At 45.1% G+C, this 26,519-nt stretch overlaps 2 pseudogenes; both read right to left on the bottom strand.

Moving 5' to 3' along the window:
- Window positions 1-393: 393 nt before the first annotated feature.
- LOC125546745 (protein PHOSPHATE STARVATION RESPONSE 3-like) lies at window positions 394-26,086 on the bottom strand (annotated as a pseudogene).
- Window positions 22,229-23,386, bottom strand: LOC147979013 (uncharacterized; annotated as a pseudogene).
- Window positions 26,087-26,519: the final 433 nt, after the last annotated feature.

Below are 26,519 nucleotides of genomic sequence, written 5' to 3'. Positions count from 1 at the left end.
TCTGACCATGATGTCTCCGCAAGTGCTCTTAGACATCTGAAGATACTTGTCCCATGAATCCGCGGGTGTGCCATATGCAAGCATCCACAATGCAGTCATGCACTTTTGGTAATAAGATAATCCAATTCTTCCCATGACATCCTTTTTCTACATGAAGTAGTGATCATATGATCGGACGTGCCATTGTAGAGGCGATTGAACACATTTTTTCGCATCTGAAAGCGCTGGCGAAATTGTCTGTATAGGGAATCGAGGGAAAAGTAGTTGTCCATCAGCGTCAAACGCCCCCGTGCCCTATTCCGATTCGGCACTTGATGACCCTTGATCGATTCCTTGAAACTAGAAACATGCACTTCCACATGCTTCACATCTGCAAGGACCGCCTGCATGATCCTACTCATCGCACGAGTCGTCAGATGCCTCAACGCAGTCCTCGCATATGTACTTCATGTCTAAATCTATTAGTTCACCAAAGAAAACTTCATGAGAATGACAAAATTACAACTCAAAGCAACTTCATGAGAATGACAAGATTATGAATGAGAACAACTGCCACTATGTCAAATATTCAGAAATTATATTACACTTAATCTATATATCCTTCACCTTAGTTGTCTTACCTTCTTTTTTCTCCGCAATATACTTCTCATGTCGATAGTTCTGCATTTTGAAATAACAAGTGGTGTATAATATCGCAATGTGATGATATGTTTGTGAGTATGCATTTAAAGATATTTGGCCATTTACCTGCAAATGGCTCTTTACGAAAGATTGTCAAGCCTTCTACCTTCATAAGCTTCAGCACACCCTTGGGAGTTGCCTCTGCAAGATATGTACATGGAACAAAGCATCTAAACGATGGTTCTATTTTCAAGAAAAATTGCCCAAAAAATTTAACAGAGTGATCACCCTACTATCCGATCCTCCAAGCTTTTTCAGAGTATCCACAAAATGCTCATGGAGCACTCAAGTGTCCATCTCATTCTCATTTTGCTACATGTTGTAGCTCGAGATGAAGATGGTGATGAACTCAACTAGACTTTAACCGAAGAACCCCCACTGCGTAGACCCTCATGGTCAGAGGAAGGCGATACTGGAATAGGAGAGCATTGCGGCGGTATGCCATATATGTCCTAAGAAAGAAAGAATTATATGGAAAATGACTATTTAATTTGAATTTAGCCATGATAAAGGCGCATGTGAACTCAAGAAGTTAGTGTTGACGCTCAAAAGTGGCACAATTATAAAATTAGCTTAGGATATGTAAAGACCAATTCAAACTTAGGATTGGAGGTCACTCCGGATGGCTCTCTTAAGTAGATCGAGATGGATATGAAGATGGTCTAAAACGGAGCTCGGATGCAATAATTATGACAAGTTCAGATATGCTCATGTTAACACCAGATTAAAGAATGACATGAAACTCAATTAATATGGACTCTAATCGAAAGCATTTCAACACGAAAGTTGTGCGTCTCGTCGAAACGGTTGATTTTGACATACAAATCGTCTTAATCCGAGGTCGTATGCTACCTGTGGAGGAAAAATAAGGTCAGAAACAAAAGCTGCACAATCATTTCGGACCGACCGAGTTGATTTGATCGGTGAGACCGAGTTGGTCCGGAAAATTACCAGAGAGTTGGCAATGTTCACTCGATGGGACCGAAGAAAACCATTCGGTGAGACCGAGTAGATCCGGGAAATTACAGGAAGTTACAGAGAGTTGGCCACGTTCACTCGGTGGAACTGAAGCAAACCAATCGGTGAGACCGAGTTGATCCGGAAAATTGCCAAAAATTCTTGTTCGAGTTAGGTTAGGGTTTTTGATGTTTTGGACATAATTTTTAGTCCATTTCTTGTACGGAAAGTCCAGCCGCCTCATAAATTATGAGAGGTGACGGCCGATTGAACAACACACAATCGCAAAAAACACATCTACTACTTTTTCATCTACGTTTTGTCCCTCCCCCGTTTTTGCTTCTCGATCTTCGTCGTTCTTCGTGTTGGAGAGCTGGTAATCCCGAGGCTCTAGGGGCGGCTTGACCGACTTAGGGCAGCCCATAACCGCCGCACTCCCTGACGGGATCCCTCCCGGAGTGTGGGGTTTCGGGTCCTCAAAAGTTCTCTCTGGTTGTCTTGCGAATCGCGCTTCCGACGAGACTTGTTCGATGTGAGCTATGGTGCATCACCCCCGGCGTCGAGGGTACACGTGACATGTTCATGTGCGAACACACTTTTTGGCGACTCCGCTGTGGACAAAAATCAATCATAATCATCATCCATCATTTCTAGCAACGACAAGATTCCCAAGCCCTTGAAAATCAACGCCGATAACATAATCAAGCCCAATTTTGAGGAGTTATCGGAGGAACATCGCCAAGCTTATGAGGAGTACAAGAAGGCGCATGAAGAGAAGGAGATGCAGGAGTTCCTTGCTAAGTTCAAGAAGGATCGTCAAGGCAACATCACTCCGGTTGGAGAAATCAAGTTTCCTCCTCTTCATGATGAACAGGTTAAACCCTCTATGAGTAATACCTTCTCTCCCAAGGTATGGGCTGAAATTGATAGTCACATTACTGATAGCAATAATTTTTTATACCAATTTTTCTTGGAAAATAGTAATGCTAAAAGTAGTATGCCTCAATCATCTAGTGGTAATGTTGGTGTACCTGTTACTGCGGAAATCTCTAATCGAACTTTACCTATTTCATCGGCACCTCCTGTGACGATGAATTATTATCCTAGCCCAACAAATTAGATTGTTGCTGCACTCATTAATCCTATCATGAGTATGCCAAGTTTGATGGTAACGCCAAACCAAACCCTACCTACAAGTGCAAATGTTGTTAGATCATTGCCGAATTACAATTCGGCATACTTGCCACAATTCACACCTGTAGCTACTAACCCTACTCCTCCTATACCAATGCCACAAGCTTCATCATCCACTACGGATGATGGTCTAGATAATCTTAGAGAGGAGATGGTTAAGATGCCCCGAGAGAATTTTGGAGTTGAGTTACCAAGGAACGTATTTACCAAAAGTCATATCCAGAATAACTTGATGCAATTCAATGCCCTCCGGGATATAAAATTCCAGATTTTGTTAAGTTTAATGGAGAGGGCACAAAAACCACATGGGAGCGTTTTAGTCAATACTTGGCATAATTGGGTGAAGCAGGCTCACTAAATGAATTGAAAGTGCATTTATTTCCTTTATCTTTAACCGGTACCACATTTTTCATGGTTTGCCTCTTTACCACATGGTTCTATTCGTTTTTGGTTGCAACTAGAACAAAAATTTCATGATCATTTTTATAGTGGCGATAATGAGCTTAAGTTGTCACATCTTACACCTGTTAGACAAAAGCATGATGAATCAGTCTCCGATTACGTCAAGAGATTTAGAGATATAAAAAACCGGTGCTATAGTTTGGTGATAACCGAGAGAGATTTGGATGATCTTGTGCTTAGTGGTTTGAGAACTCACATTAGAGAAAGGCTAGAAGGCTATGAGTTTTTAAATATCAACCAAGTCTTACAAAGGGCTTTGGCTCAAGAAAGCCGAAGCAAAGATCTTAAAGAGGTGCATAGGTATAAAACTGATCGTCCTAAGATAAATATGGTTGAGTATGATAGTGAGCACTCAGATGATGAAGGTGATATTTATGCCACTAAATTTGTTTGGCCATCTAATTTCAAACCATTTACTTGTAATGATTTAAAGCCGATTCATAAGAATCGTGATGAAGAGATGAAATGTACTTTCAACATTGCTAAGTGTGATAGAATATTTGATGCTTTATTGCAAGTGAAGATTATTAGAATATCTCATACTTTACCGCTGTTTGAAGAGCTAAAACGGCGTGCTTATTGCAAGTATCATAATTCTTTTTATAATGCTACTAATGATTGTAATGTTTTACAACGACAGATACAATCAGCCATTAATGACAGACGATTGAAATTTTCCAAGATGCAAGTTGATAAGCAGCCTTTCCCAATGAACACCATGGATTGGGAGGGGAAGAAGATATTAATTCGGCCCAGCATAGCCGAATCAGCTAATAAGAATAATATTGTCATTGGTGAGCCCAAGAAAAACAAGGAGAGCGACAAGGTCTTGGGGAGACAAGTTGTGCTTGACAAGCAACCCGGTGGCAAGGAGATAATCAAGATCACCATCAAGAATCATACACTCGGGGGGCAGCCACAAGTGCAAGAAAACACTCATGTCAAATTTATTAAGCCCAAGAGTCCAGAGGTTGGCAAGTGGAAGACGAATGAAGCTAAAGTGCAGTGCAAGAGAATCAAGCCAACTTTTGATATGTTGCTGTCCAAATATACTAGTCAAGCGGCCGGTTCTAGCTCTAACCGGTCATCAAATTTGAAGTGCTCAAGGTCACCTCCTCGGGAAGAATTTCAGCATCATGCAAGGCCATATGGGTCGTGGTCACCGGGACCCTGAATGGCGCCACCCCTTATGCGCCATACTACATGGGAGACTTCAATGGAGGATGGGGGCAGCCCTAATGCCCCCTTATGCTTTTCATCCGGGTTGGCAGAACCAAGGAGGCCCGTTCATGAGACGCTTTCTTATCCCACACGAGGCCGTTTGAACAATGGTGTCAATCGGCCAATGCAAGATCAAAAAAGGGTCAGTAGGCAAGTGTGGCATGCCAAATCATCAAGTGCTGAAATTTCAGAGCCTAGCAAGCAAAAGTAGAAGAATACTAGTGCTGAAACTATTACGATAGGCACTAAAGAATTAATAATCAAAGAGCCAATTATTGTTGATAATCCGACTGATTCTAATAAAGATGTGGCTACGGTCCAGCAAGGCCCCATGGCTAATGATCATGAAGCTAGCATAAGCAAGGCCAAGTCGAGGGATCCAAAATATACTCAGCCTAAGTGGTGTCCTTTCGGTCTGACCAAGGCACAAAAAAGGAGATTGCAGTGCATGAGGAGTCATGAGAAGGAGGAACAAGAAGCAGATAAGCTAAGGGATAAATTATTCAATGAAAGCCTTCCCATGGTACCCCAAAACAAGTGTGGAGGCCAAAGCAAAAGGAAAACATAGCAGCTTCTGCATTGATCATAGCAACACCTACACCACCAACGGAGCACGATGTGGCTACTATTACATCGTCCACTTTGCCTACTACTTCCTCTTCCCTTGGAGATATTTCGGAGTCAGTGGAAATGCTTGTGGAAGGAGATGAAATGCTTGATTATGAGTCTACACCGGTTCATGAAGGTATGGATATTAATATGGTGTATTACTTACCCGCAGAATTTCGTGCTATAGATGAAGAAGGGGAAGTCGCTCAGCTAGATTTTGGTCCTAAAAATGCTATATTCGAGAAGCCAAAAGAACCGGTGACACACTTTTTTTGAGCAAACACAGTAGGGTAAAAACCCTACTGTAACTCTATTTTTCATTAATAGGGGGGTGTTATACACAAATGGATTACAACAAGGGAGGGGAGCATAAAAAAAGAAATGTTTACAAATATTCCAACCAGCTTTGCATTCCCTCCTTTAAACTAGGTTTGACTCTTTTCATGATGGTGCCAAAATGTTCCTTGAAGCAGGAAATACAGTAGCTCAAGTCCCTTTCCTTGTTATACAAAATGATGTTGTTTCTGTGTTTCCAGATTGTCCAACAACTAGCAATTAGGCATTCTTTAAAGGGCTGAATCTGAGTTCTGTTTCTGGTTTCAATAAGCATATCATTGCAGTTTAAATCAGTGTTCCATTCAAAGCCAAGTGATAACCAAAAGTTTTGGCTAAAATCACCAGTGACGCACTTGAGGCCATTGTTCCTTAAAGGTCATATTAATGGATCGCCGATGGCTAGAATGCTTGTCGATGGTGGTGCTGTGGTGAATCTTATGCCATATTCGGTCTTCAAAAAATTGGGGCTGCGTGATGAAGAGTTAATAAAGACCAACATGGTGCTTAATGGATTTGAAGGCAAAGAGAAAACTGAAGCCAAAGATGTAATGTATGTGGAGCTTACAGTGGGAAGCAAAACTTTGGCTACCGCATTCTTTGTCGCCAAGGTGCAAGGTAACTAAAATGTGATATTAGGCCGCGATTGGGTTCATGCAAACCAATGTGTGCCATCTACTACACACTAGTTTTTGATTCAATGGGTTGATGATGAAGTCGAGGTCATTCATGCGGACAATTTGGCTTGTGTTGCTTTGGCCGATGCATCGGTGGATTGGCAACATCCCAATGTTATTTGCTTGACAGGGCGCGACTTATCGGAATTTGATTTCCTTAGCGCTACAAAAAGTGGTTTCGTGCCCGTTTCTTTAAAGCCAGTTGGTGGTAATCGGCTCCAAGGTATGATGTATTTAAATGGATTCTAATTTAGAATGGTTGCAAAAGCGTCTTGTTGAATATCGGTCCAATGAGAACGATATGTATGAATCTATGGAGGAGTTAGATGATATGGATAAATTAGGACAAGGTTTTACGTTGGCCGATCCATTAGAGGAGATAGATATAGGATATGGTTCACTTCCTAGGCCGACATTTTTAAACGAAAATTTAAGAGTCGTTCATAAAGTTAAGTTGATCGAGTTATTGAAAGAATGTGTTTGTTTCTTTGCATGGGAATATCATGAGATGCCAGGTTTAAATCGAGAGTTAGTGGAGCATCGGTTACCTATAAAGGCTGGTTTTAGACCGTACAAGCAGTCGGCCAGAAAGTTTAATCCAAAAACGTATGACCGAATCAAGGAAGAGATCAGTTGTTTGCTTAAAGCTAATTTTATTAGACCTTGCAGGTATGTCGAGTGGATTTCTAACATTGTACCAGTAGAGAAGAAGGGCTCCGGCAAGTTGAGGGTGTGCATTGATTTTAGAGATTTGAATAGAGCTACACCTAAAGATGAGTATCCCATGCCAATAGCCGATATGCTTATTAATGATGCTTCTGGACATAAGGTCATTAGCTTTCTTGATGGTAATGCGGGGTATAATCAAATTTTTATGGCCAAAGAGAACATGTCCAAAACAGCTTTTCGATGTCCCGGTTTCCTTGGTTTATTTGAGTGGACAATGATGACTTTTGGATTAAGAAATGCCGGTGCCACATATCAAAGGGCTATGAATTTAATTTTTCATGATTTACTTGGTGTTATACTTGAGGTTTATATTGATGATATTGTTGTCAAATCGGATGCTTTTGGGTCTCATCTAGCCGATTTGCGCTTAGCTTTTGAGAGAATGAAAAAAACATGAACTAAAGATGAATCATTTGAAGTGTGCCTTTGGTGTATCGGCTGGAAAGTTTTTGGGTTTCGTTATTCATCAAGATGGCATAGAAATTGAACCCAAAAAGATAGAGGCTATACAAAAGGTGGGGGCTCCAACATGCAAGAGAGATATGCAAAAAATCCTTGGCAAAGTCAATTATTTGACGAGATTCATAGACAATTTGTCAGGAAAGGTTGATGCATTCACTCCCATCCTTTGGTTAAAGAACGATGCCAATTTTACTTGGGGGAAAAATAGCAAGAAGCGTTTGATATGATAAAAAGTTAGTTGTGCACTCATCCGGTGTTGAAAGCTCCCAAATATAAAGAGCCCTTTAGGCTTTATATTGCGGCGGAGGAGGGTGTTATTGGTGTTGTTTTGACTCAAGAGACTGAAGGAAAGGAGCATGCTATTACTTATTTGAGCCGACGCTTATTGCATGCCGAGACAAGGTATACATTTATTGACAAATTATGCTTGCACAAAATTGAGACATTATCTAGTGTCTAGTACTTGCATTATAGCTTGTCAAACTGATGTCATCAAATACATGTTGCATAGGCCAATTCTTAGTGGTAGAATTGGAAAGTGGGCTTATGCTTTAATTGAATTTGATTTGGCTTATGAATCTCTGAAATCCATGAATAGGCCAAATTGTTGCTAATTTTATTGTCGAGCATCGGATTGATGACAAGCATGATACTGATATAAACCTTGTCTCGTTAGTACCATGGAGATTATATTTTGATGGTTCAGTTTGTAGAAATGGCCAAGGTGTTGGGATTGTTTATATATCTCCTTATGGTGCTGTTTTCGAAGCCTCGTGCCGCTTAGAGTATTTTTCACAAATAATCAGGCCGAATATGAAGCATTGTTATTCGGCTTAGAGATGTTGCTTGCCATAGGTGCTACACATATTGAGGCTTTTGGTGATTTGTTATTAATAGCACAACAAATATGTAAAGTCTTTCAATGTTTTGACGAATCACTTAATGTTTATCTTGATAAATGTATATATATATATATATTTTCTACTTTGGATTATTTTAGCATTGCTCATATATCTAGACATGACAATTGGAGAGCAAATGAGTTGGCACAACAAGCGTCCGGCTATCATATTGATCTTGGCATGTTTCATATTTCTCAAAGGCCGATGTCTAGTCTTGCCAACATAGGGGAGGATGAACTGGAGCCCACAGTTTCGGCCACTAACGAAAAATTTAATGCAGGAGAGAATCAAGACTGGAGGAAACCCATTATTGATTATTTGTGTGATTATAGTAAAAGTGTGGACAGGGCCGTTCGGCGTATGGCTTTCAAATATACGATGAGAGATGATGATCTTTATCGCCGAACGGTTGATGATGTTCTTTTGAAGTGCTTGGACGAGGACCAAGCGAGAGTTGCTATGGGAGAGGTCCATGAAGGAATTTGTGGCACTCATCAGTCGACCCCCAAGATCAAATGGTTATTGAGACGTGTTGGGTTTTATTGGCCGACAATGATTAATGATTGCTTCAGGTATTATAAAGGACATGAAGCTTGTCAAAAATTTGGTGATATTCAATTGTCTCCTGCTGCTATGTTACATCCTATTATCAAGCCGTGGCCTTTTAGGGGTTGGGGATTCGACTTTATTGGAGAGATTCATCCTTCTTCTTCAAAGGGGCATCGGTTCGTGTTGGTGGCAACTGATTATTTTACTAAATGGTCTGAAGCAATACCAATCAAAAATATGACACATACAAAGGTAATTCAATTCATAACTGAGTGCATTATTCATAGATTCAACATTCCTCAAACATTAACTACGGACCAAGGTTCATCCTTTATGTCACATCAAGTTAGAGAATTTGCCGAATCATATAAGATAAAGTTGTTCAATTGCTCTCCATATTATGCCCAAGCCAATGGACAAGCTGAGTCTAGCAATAAAATATTAATCAAGCTCATCAAAGCGGAAGATTGAGGATAATCCAAGGAGATGGCATGAGCTACTGTCTGAAGCTTTGTGGGCACACAGAATATCAAGGCATGGTGCTACAAAGGTAACTCCATATGAGCTCGTGTATGGTCAAGAGGCTGTTTTTCCAGTGGAAGTGAATTTGAATGCTTTGAGAATAGCCAAACAAAATGATTTATCGGCGGTGGAATTTTATAACTTGATGATGGATAATATTGATGAAGTCATTGATAAAAGTTTGGCTGCTTTGGAGGCCATAGAGGGAGATAAGTCGAGGGTGGCAAGAGATTCCAATAAGAAGGTCAAGTTGAAGACTTTTCAAGTTGGCGATCTCGTGTGGAAGGTGATTCTACCAATTGGTTCGAAAGATAGAAAATTCGGGAAGTGGTCTCCATGTTGGGAAGGTCCTTTTAGGAATGCAAGATCAGTTCCTGGAAACTCATATTTAGTGGAATCCGTTCAAGGGGCATTGTTACCTCGAGCTCTCAATGGAAAATATTGAAAAAGTACCACCCAAGTGTGTGGCAAGAAGCCTAGATAGGCAACGACCGATAAATAACTATCGCCCTTAGCATAAACATGGCCGATATATATATATTTATCGTCCTAAGAACATATAAATAGCCGATGGAGTGTTGACATCGTTCTTAGAACAAACTTGGTACAAGTTATTTTTCGGCACGCTAGCTATGCCGAAAAACAGGGGGGATGCACTACTAGGGAAAAGCCTAGCAGCAGCACGTGTTTTTGGCCTACTAGTAGCGCGGGCACCGGCGCTACTAATAGGGCGCTACAGCTAACCCATAGCAGCAGTGCGTGCACGCCCGCGCTATTGCTATACAAGTGTAGCAGCAGTGTGCTGCTTGGAAGCTTGCTACTGCTAATAGCTCTAGCGCTCTTTGGACGAACGCGCTACTGCTATTGTCACGCTGCTGCTAACTTTCCTCCACTCGCTACTGCTAATTTTAGTATCTTTTGTTTTTTTCTGCATATTTGTTTTGTATTTGAACAGGCTTTATACACGAATCTTTAGCACATACAAATGTCATCATCATACACATACAAATCGCTGCGAGACCACAAATGTAATCATAGAATATACATACAAATAGTCTCATCATAATTATCATCCAACACAAAGTGGTATATCTTCATCATCTCAAAAATAGCGATACATGCAAGTCTCGAATACTTGCAACTACAACGTCATCCATCTAAACAATGATATACGCGAGAAGTGCTATCACTATGAGTGATAGTGGAACTATGCAGTACATGAGGCGGCGGTCATGAGTCCTCTCTCGCACTTGCCTGAACCTCAAGTAACTAGCTTGTGCTTCTTGTCTGCTTTTGAAGCCTTTATGGCTGGCACCCGAGACCCCCTGCCTTGCGCCTCACACTCATGCCACTCGTCATACACTCCTGGAACCTTCCCTTCGTACACGACATAACACTTCGCCATCAAGAAACTAGGTACCTGTTAGAGATGCATCTTCATCAAGAGGATGTACAATCATATGCAACAAAATATACTAGAGCAACACAAAAAAGAAAGGGTTAGCAACTAGATGCAACATACAGTACACAAACTAATTAAGTAGAGGTACTCAGGTCATCGTAGGCAAACTAACAAAGTAGCGTTACGCAAGTTCGGCAGGGACCGTGGACATCACAAAGTTTCATCGCTACAGAAAGTATACAAGTTCAACCAACACATATCATCATCATTGGCATCATAAATCACTAGAAGTTCCATCCTTCCGTATCATCGAGGATGGACCCTAGCTTCTTGAACGGCGTGAGGTCTAGACGTTGCATGCCTATGTGAGTTCGGACGTCAGCTCGCGATATAGGGCCGTGGTGGAAGATCCCCTTCTCATTGACGACTTCTTTCATGATGATTGTCGCAATGTCCCTTTGGATGCGAAAGAAGTCATCTCTAAATTTATAATCCGCTTCTCCATGAGATTCTAGCCACTTGTAGATATGATCATCATTTATGCTTGTCATGCGAAGCTTTTGGTGATCCATGCTGAACTCAATAATGAGATGGACGATGTAGAATCCATCCTTCTTGCTTGGGTTTGGGACATGGATGCAGGAGAAGTTAGTTTTATGTGCGAAACCCATCTTCTTGTTCCTTTGTTTCCTGATCTGCACATGGCCCACCTCTAATGTTGAAGCCTTGGGGAGCATCATCTAGAATATTCATTATGTGGGTGTAGTCCTTTTTCTCGCAGTCTCTGGAAGGGTCGAAATACACGGCATGGGAGACTCGCGGGTAAAGAACGATAAGGACGGCACGCCCGTTGCTGCGGGGAAAAGACACCTCAAAATTATTATCCATATGAGCGAGAAGGAATGATTGAAATGTACGAAAGGGTTGTCCGGAACTGACTTACTTTGGATGATAAGGCAGGAGGAGAATTTCCTGGTCCTTATTCTGTACCATGAAGTTTTGGAGGTAGTCCCTAGCAGTTTCACGCTCAAGGTCGCCGAGACTCAAGAAAGACTCGTGCATGTAGTACGGATCCGCCACAGAGATTTGTGAGCCTTCTACTCTCTTCATGACGGAGCTCATATGTAGCGCAAAAAGGCGGACGATTGTAAAATCGAGCCGCCTTGTCAGAAACATTTCAAAGATATGGTCAAACCGCAGGAAGAACACCTCCGCGGGCCGTGTGTCGACGTAGCACTTCCCCTCAGGCACACGAGCCGCATATATCAGATATCCTGGATCCTTTGAGGCTAGTAGGCTTTTCTCAGTTGACAGCACATGGTTGTGCAGTCTCCTGAGATCCCCTGATAGTGCCTCCAGCGGTTTCGGCGATAGCATCGGTTCGCCCGTGAGATGGAACATGGCCGCACCTTTCACGGGTACACGCACTTCAGAATCCATCGTCTGGCTGCTATGTGCTCTGGCTTGTTTGGAGGCAGCTATCTTCCCCGATCTCTTCCTCTCCTTTTTCTTGGGCACACCTTGCAGACCCTTCCTTAACCCCTGTCCCAGTGTTCCCGGGCTAAGTACTGTACGGCCCTCGCGCCCGGCTAGTTGAGCCTGTGTTGAGGCGACATCTTCAGGCGTGTCCTGTGAGGATTTCATGAAGAGAGACTTTTTGCAATCCATGCTATGACCTTCCTGCCCGGGCATATCATCCATATCCTCATTAGCATGCTGATAGCCTGATTCGTCATATGGTTGACTCATCATATCTATGTCACAGTCATACACGTTTGTATTGAGGACCCATAGGGTCGACCTTCGTCTCATCATCCATTCTCCGTTCTACAGGACAAATTACATTAGCCAGTACTATTGCACCCCCTTCATCATGTCATCCGCCGCTCTCACCCAGCACTACAGGAGCTGGTAATTGTGTAGGCGGGGTGGTGGTCTCCGCACATACTTGTTGATGTGTGGTTATTGGTGTGCTCTCGGCCGGCTCCAGACGAATAAGATTCTTCGGCCATAGCAGCACCCAACCCTTGCAGTTTCCAATCCGCGGCGGGGTCTCATCGTCCTCTCTCACAGGATGTACTGGAGGAGGCAAATGATCGTGCCCTGATTTCACACTGGACAAGCTAACCCTGAAGTGCCCAGCGGGGATCGGCTGGTTGTGGAACGTGGGTTGCAAGGGGTCCATTATCATCCCCTTTCCCACATCCACCTTCTGGCCTTTGATCAAGTAGAGTATGGTGCACGGGGTTTCTTTGGCCTGCAAACACATATGTCTGTGGCGTATAACATCCGAAAGGCAACGAAAATGGAATATTATATATATATATACATGTTGGTGCGACATGTAATTACTGTGACGGTGTCGAGCTCAGCCAAAGACGAAGTCCCACCTAGCACGCCAGAGACTGAGGATGGGCCCGGTTGCGGCTGCGAGAGGAGGCCCGGTTGCGGCTGCGAGAGGAGGCCCGGTTGCGTGAGCAAGTGATGGTGCAATGGTGTTGTTGTTCATGGAGTTGCTCCCGACGAAACTGGGCAACGGGAAATCATGTACCGTCTTGTCTGGATTTTCCTTCGTCCAGTTGATGATAGCTGGAACCAAGTTAGTAGCAAAATCATTTCTGCAGGCAGTTACAGCTGCATTGACTGCTTGCAGTAGCAACTCATTTTTCTCCTCGGCTATTTTTTTCGCATCCTCAGCTACTTTTTTCTCGACCGCAAGCTTCACCTTCGCACCGATGTCCGCCTGACTAAACTTCTTTTTCTGCTTCTTGGCCTCCGGGCCCTCATTGTAAAACACCTTCCACGTGGTACCGTCTCCAGCGCCATGCACACGACCATATTGCGGCCGCTGGCCCAAAGGGAGTCCCTTAAGTTCGTTCAAGGCCCGGTTGAGAGGGGTGTCCCACTTGGGCCTCATCGGAGAAGTAGGGCTTTCGGCTACAAGCTGGTGTTGCTTCTCCTGTAGAAGGATCGTGAACCGTTTAGGAATGTGTAGTCGACTAGATATGGAGCTAAATGTAAGGTGGTAAAAGAGTAATTACCAGTAGTCTAATCAATTTCCTCGTGATCTTGTCCGTGTAAAAAACCTTCTTTCCCTTGTCCCACTTGTAGCGGGCCCTGATGAAGTCACGCTCCAAGGGGTTGGTGAACTTCGTGAAGGGGTCTGGGATACCCACGGCTTCACGTTCCGTGTCCTCCTTATCACATATGGGCCTTTTACCGAGGTAGCCACGACTTCCGGGGCGATGCTTCCCCGTGTTCCTTTGATGAAGGCTCTTGAATTTCGCAGCCTTAGCCTTGGCTGCCTCGGTAGCGCAAGTGTCCTTGCACTTTTCGAACTCCTCTTCCGTAAGTGTTGGATTTTCCTCCAGAATCTTGGACAGGGGTTCCTCAGCCTCAATAGCTCATTTCACCCTCCCTTTCCAGGAGGCCAAATCATTGCTGAACATGCCCATGGCGTGATTGTTAATCTTTTTCATCTTCGGATCATCCCACGGTTGTTCTATGTTATCATCCCGGTTGGGGAACTTGAATCTCTTGTGCAACTTCATCAGGAGCAACTGCGTCAAATGTTCTTTACTCCTTAAGTCATCATCGTTGATGCTCGTGCATTCCCGTAGGATGCATCCTACTTGGTTCCCATAGCACTTGCGAGGTTCTTCCGGCTCTAATGTCTCAAACTTGCCAGGTGCCATCTTTGTGATCACTAGTCGTCCAATCCCTAGTTTGTTAGGTTTTCGTATCCTCTGCTTCGTCGGCTTGTTCTTTTCGGTAGTGGCATCGGCGTCGGTACCTTCCCCACCTGTATCTTCCCCGTAGGTACCTCCCCCGCCGGTCTCGGCACGGCCATCGGTCTCGGCACCGCCATCGGTGCCGGCGCCGTCGGTGTCGATGTCGGTATCAGTACCATCATTGAGGCCGACCTGCAAACCTTGCTTAGCAGTCAAATAGTCGAGGTACTCTTGTTCACCCTCATAATCCATCTTGTCTGCATCTTGGTCAGAAGGCCCAGTTTCTTCGTTGCTCGACATGTTTCCTATGATTAAGTCTCCTCGTTTAATTCAAAAAGTATGAAAAAAATGAAAAATGACATAAGAAAGAAATCTATGTTTGCCAAAAAGAAATCTATCATGCCAAAATTCATGGAAAATTTTGGCATGACCTTTGCTAAAAAAGGACATATCGAGCGCCTGAAATTCACCGAAATGGAAATGGATCAACATTCCGGCGTAACATAGGCCACTCGGATCATTTACCCTGCACATAATCATCATTTTCCAAATATGACATGTCCAAAACTAAATAAACCTAGCTAAATTCATAACTAAATAGATAACCTAATTAACCTACTGCCATAACTAAAACCTAAGTAAATTAACCGAAGTACCCTAGCTAGCAGAGAGAGGAGGAGTGCTGGGGGGGGGGGGGGTTACAGAGGGTGCAGGGGCGAGGAGGCAGGCCCGACGACGTCCGAGGTTGCGAGGACAGGAAGCAGAGGAGGGAGGCGTCGCGCGACGGGGTCGGGGACGAGCGCCGGGGTCGGAGCCGAGGCCGGGGTCGGGGTGGGGCCGAGCGCTGGGGTCGGGAGCGAGGGCCGGGGTCGGAGCCGAGGCCGGGGTCGGGGGCAAGTGCCGGGGCGTGGCGAGGGAAGAGAGAGTGGGGATTTGGGGGGGGGGGAAGAGGCGGGATGAAGCAGAGAGAGTGAGGATTTTGGGTTAAGTGGACGTAGCAGTAGCGCATTTAGAGCAAACACGCTACTACTATTAAAGGCAGCTATAGCGGTTTTATACAGAAACCGCTACTGCTACCTTGACTAGCTGTACCTCTTTTTTAGTAATGCACTACTTCTATAACCAGTTTCCCTATTTCTTTTCCTTTATTTTCTCTCACTTTTTTTCCGAGAGCAGTGAATGAAGGGAAGGCGATATATATATTGCATCATTTGACGGTTAAATATGTATAAAAATAGGAACATATATATATATATATTACATCATTGGACACATGCATAATAATGGCTAAGTGTGTATAAAAAGTAGGAACATATATATATATGTATGTATGTATTACATCATTTGACCGATAGCATACAGTTCCTCAGCGTTGATGTTTTCATTTTTGAGTCAGCTTCTTTCCCTTCTTGTTCGTTGAAGAATAATTGAGTCCCTCACTGTGACTTTGCCTTTTCCATGGAGTACGATTTTTCTTAGGTAATGTAGTATTGATTCTTCTTTTGACATATACTTCATCATCATCGTCATCTTCCCTCATTGGGTTGCCATACTGATCGTAGTCTTCCTCGTTGGCGACTCCATCCATTCCAATGATGTTCCTTTTGCCTCTCCTCATGACAACACGGCTGAGATTGCACAGGTCGGTTATGAAGAAGCATTGTGTCACGTGCTTAGCGTGTACCCATGGCTCGTTTTTTGCGATAGCGTTCACGGTAGCTGTCACACCTTAGCTAGTCCATGCATTAGAGTGTGCATCATGTTTACTTTCATCAGAAACTTGAAATGGGGAAGGCAGAACCCCCAGCACCCCTTTTGAAATCAACTAGGGTTTACTAAAAATAATTTCAATGAACCTGAAATGCCCCTCCAAATGTTCACCCTGTTTGTCTTAGGTTAGAACCTCTGGCAAAATTGGTGCACAATTTTCTAGGTCAACAGAAGGTCATTGAATTAAATCATAAGTATTTGAATTTGGGCATTTAAATGCTATAAAATAATTTAAATGCTCAAATAATTCTGGGAGTAAATGTTTCCTGTTGGAAATAATCTAAACAGAGGCCACATTTATTTTCAGGATTTTTGGAAATGTTGTAGTATTTTAAATAAAGCTAAACAGTTGCAGTTTAATAGAAAACAGAAACTAAATCAAAAAAAAGGAGAAAGAAGCCCACCTGGGCCTTACCTGGCTCGGCCCAGCCTACTGGCTCGGCCAGTCACCCCCTACCTCGCGCCAGGAGGCAGGGGCGCGTGCTCGCCGCACGCCGGCCACGCGCCGGCCACCTCCTGCTTCTGCCGACGCCGGGAGACGCCCAGAGGACGCCACGCGACCCCCACATCTCCCTCTCATCCTCGCTCACTCTCCCCCTCGTCTCTCTCTCTCCCGCGACGGCCGAGCGCGTACCTCGCCGCCGATCGCCGTAGTTGCCACCATAGCCACTCCCTCGCCCCTCCGACGAGCCGATTAGCTCCGCCTCGACTCCGTCGTCCTCCCCACTGAGCCACGCTTCGCCGGAAGCCCTGCAATGCCGCCTTCGCCCTCGTCTTCAACCTCGGGCATCCGAGATCGCTGGCGACCGCACCCCGTCTCCAGCCCGTCCCCGAGCCTGCTGACCCCCTCTCCGACTCCGCTGTGAGCTCCTCTTCCTTTCCCCCTAGCTCCCGTGCTCGTTTGGCCCCTGTAGCCGCCGTTTCCACCGCACCCGAGAGCTCCTCGCCGCCAGCCATGTCGCCATCGTGGCTACGGCCGTGCAAGCACGCGTCCGAGCACACCACCGCATTTAGTGCGACCCCAGGAGCCTAACGCACGCACTTCCTAGCCTTGCCGTGCATCGTAGCCCCTTTTCCCTCTCCGCCCGAACTCCGGCCGCCGCCACGAGCTCGATTCCGGCGAGCTCGCTCCATCCCAGCTCCTCACACTTGCTCCATTGGATGCGCGAGAGCCTGGGCTTCGCACGGGTGGTCTCCGCTGTCGATTTGGTCGCCTGAGGGCGTTTTCCGAAGCCCCCCGCCGTCTCGGCCTCGCCCGTGACTCAACGCCGGCGGGATTAGCCCTGTTGACCGGCGGATTTGACCACTGACGTGGACTGGGTGGGCCCAGTTGACTCCCCTGAGTCAATGACAAGTGGGCCCCCTTGCTAATTATCCAGATTAGTTGTTAACTAAAATTAGTTAGTTTAATTAACTACTGACACGCGGGACCCACCAGTCAGGTTTGACCTGGACGTCTCCGTTGACCCTGACGTCACCCTGACGCATTGCTGACGCAGTAATTGATTTACTGGAATTATTTTTATACAGGAAATTCCAGAAAATAGTTCAAACTTCAAAAATTCATAGAAATTCAACCGTAACTCCAAATGAAATAATTTATATATGAAAAATTATCAGAAAAATTCAATCTATCCATCTGTAATGGTTTCATGCATGACAAAACAAGTTTACTTTGTTGTTTAAGCAGAATAAGGTAATGCACTATAAATGCCATGTTTAATGAGCTAATATTTGAATCTTTGATTCAAATGAGTTCATTCCTTTCTGTTATAACTTGCATTAGGCCAAGACACAATCATATTGCCATGTCATAGCATGCATCATATTGTTGCATATCGTCATGTGTTGATTGTGTTCCGATGTGTTCTTCGTGGTAGGTTCTGCCTCCGAGGGTATCCACGAGTATCCAACTGAAGGGCAGTATCCCACTACCACTCCATCAGGCAAGCAACCATTGATCATTCCGATACAAACCCATGCTCTCGCTTCTGCTCTTGTTTACTGCATTAAGACAACGCGATTCAAACTGCTGTGTGCTATGGTAGTTGAACCCTTATCCTCTGCATGACCTGTCATTGCCACAGTAACTAGATGAAACCCACTAGCATGTGTAGGAGTTGATTGAGCCATGTATGTAATTCCTACCTTGCTATGCCTGCTATGCTTAGAGTTGTGTCAGGTCTGGTTCATCTGGGTGATGGGCTAGAGTGAAATGCTTATGTCGGTAATGTGAGGGAGGTGTTGAACATGTTTTGGGTAAAGGTATCGATGAGAGGCCATGTAGGAGTACATGGTGGGTTGTTTCATTGAGACCGTCCCTAAGAACTGAGATCTGTATGCGTGATTTAAGATTCAGCTACTACCACACATTGGGCCCTGAAATATGACCCCGCTCAACTTACTGACCCCTCCTCTCTCCAGGAGTTGCAACTAGTTTCTGGTGTTTGTAGGACATGTGTTGGCGGCCGTGCGTAGCGCTGACCCTAGGGGTGGGCTATGTTGCGGTAGATACACCGTGGCACGGTGTACCGAGTCACCCGTTTGGTGTCTCGGGAACCCTGTTCACATCGTTTGGGGCCGTTGAGGACACCCCGGCCGGATTTCCTTGTGGATGGAACCTGAATAGGCGATAAACCTGGACTAGAGACTTGTGAGGTTAGTCAGGTCGTGGTCTACACCCACGTCGGTTTTCACTTGAAGTCTGCCGAGCACATGTCGTGTGCAGACGCTAAGTGGTGGAAACATGTGTGACGAAGTACACCCCTGCAGGGTATAAAACTATTCGAATAGCCGCGTCCGCGGTAAAGGACTACTTGGTTGCATATACAGTTCATAGACAAATTAATGGACACTACTAAAAGACTCAAGATAAGTGTGAGTATCGAGGATGGCCCTCTCGTAGGATGACGAGGGAGGATCCACGGTGGAGTATTGTGTTGGTGAGTAGTGGACTCGTGTGCAAAAACTATTTTACTAGAGAAGTTCCGTAGGATAGCTTAGCCAAGAGTCAAAGCTGGCTTGCTGCATTAACCCCACCACCTTCTTGGGAATAAGCATGTATAGTAGGTTCTGATGTAAGACTTGCTGAGTACCTTTGTACTCATGTTTGCTTAATTACTGTTTCAGTCGACACCGCCCACTCCGATGGGTTCTACGTAGACCTTGACGTCGATGAGTGACTAGCCACCCAGGTGGTGATCCTGGCCATGGAGGGCCTTACGTAGATAGACAGGCTTCGAGAAGCCTTCTTACTTTCTAGAGTCTGTACTCAGACTAGTTGCTTCCGCATGTGCTTGTATGTTTGTATGACTTGAGTGTCGGGTCATGTGACCCCTATCTGTATGAACATGTTATGTATGGCTCTCTGGAGCCTTTAAATAAAGTACTTGAGTTGTAGAGTTTTGTTGTGATGCCATGTTGTATGTACTCATATCGGGCATATTGTGTGTATGATTGAAATGCTTGGTATGAGTGGGATCCGACAATCTAGTTGTTTATCCTTGGCAGCCTTTCTTATGGGGAAATATAGTCTAGTGTTCCTCGAGCCATAGTAGTCCGCTACAGCCCGGTTCACCAGAGTCCTGCTAGCCCAGCACTACTGCTCAGGACACTTGACTGGCCGACATGTGTTTCACTTCGTTCCTATGTCTGTCCCTTCGGGGAAATGTCACGCGATGATATCCGGAGTCCTGCCTAGCCTGCTACAGCTCGGGTTCCCCGAAGTCCTGTTAGCCCAGTGCTACAACCCGGAAACACTCGCTGATGACCGACATGCTCGATGTGATTCATGTATGCCTGTCTCCATAGGTCTGTGCCGCTTTGGGTTCACGACTAGCCATGTCGGCCCGGGTTTTCTGTCATATGGATGCTAGCGACACTATCATATACGTGAGCCAAAAGGCGCAAACGGTCTCGGGCCATGGTAAGGCGACACCCGTGGGATACCGTGCGTGAGGCCGCAAAGTGATATGAGGTGTTACCGGCTAGATCGATGTGACTTGGAATCGGGGTCCTGACAGTAGCACTCTTGGTGTCGGGTATAGTCATGGTAGTGAAATACCGGTTTTCTCTTTCGACATTCTTAGCCCATCTGACACGGAACATCGTCATGTTGTGCAGTGTAGAGTAGTCAAGCTCCCAGATCTCCTCGACCCTTCCGTAAAATCTTTCAGTTGCGCCGTTGTCGCTGCTGGTCATGCATTCCATCGTCACCCCTGAGTTCTGATCATCACTATCCATATCTTTGGCCTCCTGTAGAATGTGTATCTGTTGATATCGTATGCCTGATAGGTTATGAGGTTGGGCGAGGGGCCATGTGCTAAGGCGTATATGAGCAATCCGTCCTTAGAGCCCTCCTCCGGGGGATTAGCAATAATATGCTTTTTGGACCAATGCAGGAAAGTGGAGTTGTGCTCTCTAGTAACTTCGGCGTTCGTCTTGCATACCCCCCGATCACGATACTTCTTTGTGATAATTTCTTTGTGCAGTGCCATGAAAGGATCTACCTCGTCTAGGTGTTGTGGCACTACCAAGTTTGCTCTGTCAAAGTCGCTGCATTGATCTAAGTATGCCACGTGCAGTTCCCTGCGACCCTTGGAGTGACCTTCTCCTTCGAGCCTCCCGTCATGCTTGTTAATGGGCAAACCAACACTAACACCAGGAGGCTGCAGGTCTGCGCCATATAGAAAATTCTCGCAGAAATATATGCACTCTTGTGTCAGATAGCCCTGGACGATGCTTCCATCCGGACGGGACATGTTACGAACGAATCCTTTGATGATCCCATTCATCCTCTCAAACTGCATCATGTTGTGCAGAAATGACGGCCCCATGTATATTATGTCGTCCACAATATGGACACATAGATGCACCATCACGTCAAAGAACGCGGGCGACAAGTACATCTCCAGCTCATTCAGTATCACAAAAATCTCTTCCTGTAGCCTTTGGAGCTGCTTCAGACTAATTGACTTTCGAGAGATGATGTCGAAAAAGTTGCAGAGACCAATAAGCGTGTCACGGACGTGCTTGTCCATTATCCCTCTAAGGGCAACATGTAGTATCTGCGTCATCATCACATGACAGTCATGGGACTTCATCCCGCTGAACCTTTTCTTGTCCGTGTCTAGATATCTACTTATCTTGCCACAGTAACCGAAACTAACTTTGACTCCAGTAAGGCACTTAAAGAATTGACCGATCTCAGCCTGACTTAAGGTGAAGGGGGGCAATAATCCTCTTTCTTTTTTTTGCCCTTCTTCTCCCGTGCCTATGTCTCTGTCTCTGTCTCGTCCAACATTTTACGGGACGACATGTGCAGATCTTCCCTGATTTTGAAATCTTGCAAGTCTTTTCTTGCCTTCGGCCCATCCTTGGTCTTATCCGGCATGTTCATTAGTGTCGCGAGCAAGCTCTCAAGGACATTCTTAAATATATGCATTTGATCAAGGCAATGAGGAGTATCGAGTTTGTTCCAGTACTCCAAGTCCCAGAACACAGACCTCGTCTTCCATACCTTCAGCAGCGGCTCCGGCGCCTTTTTCATTGTCTTTCCCAGCGTGGGGCACTCCTTCCAGTTTTTCAACAGCTCATCGATTTCGGCACCGCCCCACTTACGTGGAGGTCCTCGATGCTCAGCGTGACCATTGAATAGAGCTCCATGGTTTCTCCACGGGTCATCCTGTTCGAGCCATCTTCGATGCCCCATGTACACGATTTTTCCAGACCCGCCATCTTTCCTTGATGTTAGCTGCTGAGACGTCATATCATCCATGCACCACATGCATCCGCAATATCCATGGCACACCTAGCCTGCGACATATCCATAACCGAGATAGTCATGCACCGTCGTGATCAGCGCGGCTCTCATGTAGAAATACTCGCCTTTGCTGGCGTCCCATGTCTTGGCCAGTGTTATCCATAACGTGTCTAACTCCTCTTGAAGTAGCCCCAGATACAAATTAATATTATTTCCTGGTTGTTTCGTCCCTTGAATAAGCATGCTCATGTGAATGTACTTTAACTTCATGCACAACCAGGGGGGAGGTTGTACATCCATACAAACACGGGCCATGTGCTATGGTTGGTGTTCTGGTTGCCAAACGGATTCATGCCATCGGTACATGCGCCGAGCACGATGTTCCTTGCATCACATCCGAAATACCGATAGAAGATGTTCAACGCTCTCCACTGGCTTCCATCCTTCACATGTCTCAGCTTCGGATCATCTCCATCGTCAGGCTTCTTCCTCTCCGCGTGCCAGCACGTTAGCTTTGGTTCCTTGGGATCTACAAAATACCGCTAGAGACGGGGAGTGATCGGTAAGTACCATACAACTTTCTGGGGACATTTCTTCCCGGCCTTCTTCTATCGAGAAGCATTGCACACTGGAAAACTTGTTTTTTCCGCGTGCTCCTTCCGATAAATTATGCAATCTTTGATGCATGCATGGTATCTAACATGCGGCAGATCAAGAGGGCACACAATCTTCTTGGCCACATCAACACTAGTAGGACATAGATTCCCCGCGGGAAGAACATCCTTTAGGTACTTGAGATGCTCATCGAGGCTAGTGTCGGTCCATTTGTTTTTAGCCTTCGTCTTCAGGAGTTGGAGCGTGAAACTCAAGCGGGTCACCTCAGGATTGCAACCATCATACAATGGAGTGTTCGAGTCTACCACCAGTTGCTCCATCTTAGCCCCCTCTCTAGAAGCAGCTCTCTCAGTACTCGTCTCCTTGCGAAGCAGTGCTTGAACATGAGGGTCCCGCATGATTGAACTTAGTACCGACAAACTCTGTTGCGTGGAGTCCATGTCGTTCTCTCCGCCGCCATGTCCGGCCCCTTCTCCTGCACCATGTCCGGCCCCTTCGCCGCTTCCATGTTCGGCCTCTTCTCCGCCGCCATTATTGATCATCTCTTCGTCTTGCCCCGTGTCGTCATTGCCTGCCCCGTCGGCGTCCTCAACATCGTCATCCTCATCTTTAATTATCCACCGAGTATAGCCATCCATGAAACCAGTCATGAGCAGGTGCGCTTCGACACGACCATCGTCATAGGGGTCGAGCCAAACTATTCCTTTGCATTTTCGACACGGACATAAAACCTCTGTCTGGTTATTTTCTTTCATGTCCTGCACCGCCGACCGCAACCACCTGTCCACCATCATTCCACTAACCATCATGAACGTCTGCACGGTAATAATAAACAAATTGATTATAAAAATGCGTGCATGCATCAAAGTCATACAAAAATTCGGCATGACCTTCCCTAAAAATAGGACATATATAGATCTAGAGTTTGCCCGAAATTCGCCGAATCAGAATAAATCAACATTTCGGCAAAACATAGGCAACTCAAAAGCACAATTTGGCGTCAACTCATGCCACACACACAATTTCCATCATATTGCCCAATTATCATATCACACACACATACACATATTTCCATTTTTTAAAAGCATGAAATTTTAATCACCTAGCTATCTCGAGATCGAGCACATGCACGATGGAGATGATGATGTAGCTAGGGAGATCAAAAGTGCACAAAGCTCTTCTTGACAAAGATAGATCTAATTAGGAGGCAAATAGGTCACTTGACTAAATGCTATATCTACCTAGCTAGCTAATTTGGGAGGAGACAACTTCAACTAGTGGAGTGGGAAGGAAAAAGATAAAGGAAATGCATTAATGGAGGTGTGTAGTTAGCTAGGAGTAATGAAGAGAGAGAAAGGTAGGTAGAAGAGGGAGAGTAATGGGGGGAGAAGTCTTGAGGAAGAAGAAGAGTGAGAGAGGGAGGATGTGTGAGGTAGGGGAAAGGGAGGAGAGGAGATGGGGGAGGGGAGGATGGGTGGGGAAAGGTGGTGGGGTATAGTGCGCCTTAGCAGTAGCGCGGGTGGCAAAGCGCGCTACTGCTAAGGATGTAGCAGCAGCGCGCTTTCCGAACACACGCTACTGCTAAACAGGCCAACCGTGTGGACAATTTCAAAATTAGCAGCATCGACGTGACTAAAATGCGCGGCGCTACTACTTCATTAGCAGTAGCGTGCATCATGACACCGCGCTGCTGGTAAACTTAGGTTGGTGGGTACTGTCGGTGGATTTTTGTAGCAGCACGGTTTCGACAACACGCGCTATTGCTAAATTTACGCCAGTAGCGTGGTTTCCTTATCCTCGCTACTGCTAATTAGCAGTAGAGCCTCTTTTTGTGCCGCGCTGCTGCTAAGATTCTATGTATAAGGTTTTCCCTAGTAGTGATGCGTTGACGCTTAAAAGTGGCACAGTCATAAAATTAGCTTAGGCTATATAAAGACTAATTCAAACTTAGGATTGGAGGTCACTCTGGATGGCCCTCTTTAAGAAGATCGAGATGGATATGAAGATGGTCTAAAGCGGAGCTCGGATGCAATAGTTACGACAAGTTCAGAGATGCTCATGTTGACACCAGATTAAAGAATGGCATGAAACTCAATTAATATGGCCTCTAATGGAAAATGTTTCAACACGAAAGTTGTGCGTCTCATCGAAGCGGTTGATTTTGATATAAAAATCATCTTAATACAAGGTGGTATGCAACCTGTGGAGGCAAAATAAACTCAAAACAAAAGTTGCAGAGTCATTTCGGACCGACTGAGTTGATTTGATCGGTGAGACCGAGTTGGTCCGGTAAATTACCAGAGAGTTGGCAATGTTCACTCGGTGGGACCGAAGCAAACCAATCAGTGAGACCATGTTGATCCGGGAAATTACAGAAAGTTACAGAGAGTTGGCCACGTTCACTCGGTGGGACCGAAGCAAACCAATCGGTGAGAGCGAGTTGATCCAGAAAATTGCCAAAGATTCCTGTCCCAGTTAGGTTAGGGTTTTTGATGTTTTGGACGGAATTTTTAGTCCTTTTCTTGTACAGAAAGTCTAGCCGCCTCATAAATAGATGAGAGGTGACGGCCGATTGTACATCACACAATCGCAAAAAACACATCTACTACTTTTTCATCTACACTTTGTTCCTCCCCCATTTTTGCTTCTCGATCTTCGTCATTCTTCGTGTTGGAGAGCTGCGAATCCCAAAGCTCTAGGGGTGGCTTGACCGACTTAGGGAAGCCCATAGCCACCGCACTCCCCGACGGGGTCCCTCCCAGGAGTGTGGGGTTTTGGGTCCTCAAAAGTTCTCTCCGGTTGTCTTGCAAATCGCGCTTCCGTTGAGACTCCTTCGACATGAGCTGTGGTGCATCACCCCTGGCCTCGGGGTACACTTGACATGTTCGTGTGCGAAAAAATAGTTGAAGAAATACTCAGATAATGTTGTTAATTGAAGGATCAACCATGGAACTAAAGGTACTCACATCTAACCGAAGGCTCTCCTTGTTGTTCGTGATAGTAATGCCAAGTTGTTCAGATAAGAACTAAAACTCTAGCTGCTCACTAAAAGCCAGGGCATTGCCTCCTCGGTGGAAGCTAGTGTTAGAAGCGTTTCCACATAGGTTAAGGAAGTCCTTGAGATCACATGAATGTTCATCATCACCTTGACCACCATTGCTGGGATGAGCAGCAAATAACAGAGCAGAGAACGATGATTGCGCTGCTAAAAATTGTTGCTGCTCACATTTAGGAGGATGAGTCAAGAAAGGCAAACCGCTGGTTTGCTGGCATAATTTGGAGTTCGTCGACGATGATGAGTACATGCTTGCACAGAATGTGGAAGAGCTCGATGAGATTTGGTCTGGTAAGTCAGCATACGAGACGCGAGAAACCTCATCTGCCGAACTGTAATTATCAGATTTAGAATTAAATATTTGACGAACTAAAGGTTGTGGAGCATTGCAGGTGTGAGCCATGCTGTCAGGAGCAATGATATATTTCACAGGAAGTACACTCTATGTGCTCATTGTGCCTTAGAAAATGAGAAGTGAGATGGAAAGCTTTGCTCCAATCCAATCCTGCAGAGTAAATATTCATTCAAGCACTATAAAAATTCCAAGGCATGTCAAACTATGTATTTCAATATGTAAATGAAAAATTGTTCATAAATATGGGTGCAAGAAAACAAAGCATTGTTTGACTTGGGAGTAATCTGTCAATAGAATGATCTAGATTGACCTCAGAAATATGCTGAAAGAGTGTACATAAGGGAGAAAAGAATATTCCGAGATGATTTTAACCCTTCAACAAGAGCCACTCATATTTCAGAGGTAATGATGGCTTGCTTCGTATGATTTTTATGGTCATTTATGGAACTTCTTTTCACAAATCATGAAATCAAACTCACGTGTAAGGAGAAAAGATAGACACTCCTAAGTTTTCATTTACTCTGGATATTAG

This window comes from Triticum urartu, chromosome 3A (assembly GCF_056163025.1).
Source record: "Triticum urartu cultivar PI428250 chromosome 3A, HENAU_Tu73, whole genome shotgun sequence".
NCBI lineage: Eukaryota > Viridiplantae > Streptophyta > Magnoliopsida > Poales > Poaceae > Triticum > Triticum urartu.
This window is presented reverse-complemented; position numbering and strand designations above follow the sequence as displayed.